General features: G+C 45.3%; 1 pseudogene; it reads right to left on the bottom strand.

Annotated features, from left to right (window-relative positions):
• Window positions 1–306: 306 nt before the first annotated feature.
• LOC146204219 (THAP domain-containing protein 2-like) lies at window positions 307–1,213 on the bottom strand (annotated as a pseudogene).
• Between the last annotated feature and the right edge of the window lie 1,113 nt (window positions 1,214–2,326).

The following is a 2,326-nucleotide window of genomic DNA, read 5'->3' as shown; positions in this document are numbered from 1 at the left end:
ATGTCGTCAATCAGTAGTGCAACGAGCAGTGGCTTCGCTCGGCTCTGCACCATATTCTTCAGGAAGGCAAAAGCTTCATGGGTAAAACCTGGTTCGCCGTTAACTGACCTGTACCATTCGCGCAGCGTACGTTGAGATGGCAAAGCGTTATTGAACTTCAGTCGCACATACTCATAAGCAGCTGGAGAGTAGTAGTGCAGTGTCAGGGCGAATGCACGAATTTCCGGGGGATACTTAGCGTGCGTTTTCTCCTGGGCTCGTGCAAGAAGCTGCTGAATATCAGGTGAAAATGTAGCTTCAAAAACCTCAAGGCCTTTCTCTGATAAAAGTTTTTGTTTCTTCAGTTCATCGATAAAATTCTTGGAATCGGCACAGCGCTTTGATAACCTTCGTTTGGACTGCTGCAGTATTTTGACTTTTTTCTTCAACTGTTGAACCTCATCAGCTGACTGCTGTGCCTTCTGCTTGTACCATTCTTTCGTCGGAGAAGATGGCTCTGAGATGACTTCTGTTGCTTCTTCGTAAACTGCAGGTAGAGGTGATGGAGTCGGTGCCCGGGACTTTGGAGGAGCTCGCTTTCGTTTTTGCTGTCAGGAAAAAACTACGTTCGACAACGTTACATCTTTTGCTCTCTCCATATTTACAGCCAAAAAAGTAATTAGGGAACCAGTAATGAGACAGCTGTGAGGCTGATGTATTAACACTTTCCGAGCTAAGAACTGGAAGTAATTCAAAACATTATTCGTACTTACTGCTGCCGAAGATAGGCTGGGAACTCCGGAAATATTGTGGAAATGCTGCCTGCTCGCAGCCTCGTTGTTTGTCCTGTTCTATCGAAACAGCAAGCTTCGAAATGAACAGAACACAGAACATCCGTTTTCTTGGGTGTCCAGCCAACTCGCCGCATTGCGCGCTCCCAGGCTGCACGCTGGGCGGCATCTTTGGGAAACCTGTGATTCACGAACAAAGGTCCACGTACAGTATAAATCCTCAGGCATGTCTTTAACAATGCCATCTAGTGCTCCTACGAATTCGCGCTATAGATAAAGAGTATGATACAATAGCGTTAATAGCTCCCATCTTAGGCTCCCCTCATGGTTCCTCTTTCCAAGCATGTTTTAAGTCGTGTTCGGCGTACTTACACATGAAAAGTTATTCCCGGCGTCTGCTTCACGCGATTGGCGCAGCCGAATGCAACGCACGAGCCCATCATCACCTTCCGGTAGGCTAGAACAAAAGAGCATGCAAAACTCGACCTGTACTGGCGCGCAATGCTGTGCGTGCGCTATGCCGCGCAAGCGCTTTCTGCCCTGAGCAAGATGGCGGCGCCTCGGCTTCAGCGTTTGGGCGCCCTTGCAGTGACCATGTTGCCTGAGCCTGCTTGGCTTGCTTTGCAGGTTCGTTACTACTCTTATACTACAAATCTTCGTTGAAGTTTCTCTTGTCTGATTGTGCTGCCGCTCGCAGCGAAGTTGCGTGAATGTTTGCTTATTATCTGGTGTCGCATTTACTCATGCTTTGAGGTGATACTGAAACTAAGCCTGGACCAACAAATCAGGAATTACTTCAACTCATTTTAGACAAACTCAACTTGAAGTTCGGCTGACTGACACTGGCAAATAGAATGATTCAAGAGCTATTGCACTAAACTGCTAAGACTAAAAATGCAGTTTGTAGCGACGTTGAGCGTACTCTGAAATTGCAGCAACAAAAATTAAATGACATGGAAGACAGAGCCAGAGGCAACAGCGTTATTTTATTAGGTGTCTTACAGGATACGAAAGAAACAAGGGCAGATATTGAAGCCAAAGTAATAAAGAAAATTTCTTCTGATGAGCTTGTGGCGTCTCTGAAGTCAGTAGAACCAAAGGGGGGCTGCTCACAACAGGCTAGTTATCATTAAGCTCTATGATTGTTAGGAATCATTACACATTATTGAGAACTGCGGCAAACTAAAAGATGCCAGCGTAAGTTCTTCAGACAATTACTCACAGGCAACACTGCGCAAAAGAAATAAAAACTTTGGGAATCAGCTCAGACCGACAAGCGAGGGGGCAAAAGTTAACCTTCTGCACAATAAAACAATAAACTGATTATCAACAACACTACCTACATGTGGGGCTTGAAAACTAATTCTCTTGTGAAGCTGACGGCTACCGACGCGAATGCATCCAGTCCTCTTGAATGACAAAAGAAAAAGCATAAACCAAGAATTCTAAACTTAAGTGCGCAAAGTGTTGCACATAAATTAAAACCCCACGAGTGCCTAACTGGCTGAAAAATTCTCACGTTATTGACAGAAACATGGCTGCACGATGATATTAGG

The sequence above is a fragment of the Amblyomma maculatum genome, chromosome 1 (genome assembly GCF_055883805.1).
Source record: "Amblyomma maculatum isolate TAMU_Amacu chromosome 1, ASM5588380v1, whole genome shotgun sequence".
Classification (NCBI taxonomy): Eukaryota; Metazoa; Arthropoda; class Arachnida; order Ixodida; family Ixodidae; genus Amblyomma; species Amblyomma maculatum.
This window is presented reverse-complemented; position numbering and strand designations above follow the sequence as displayed.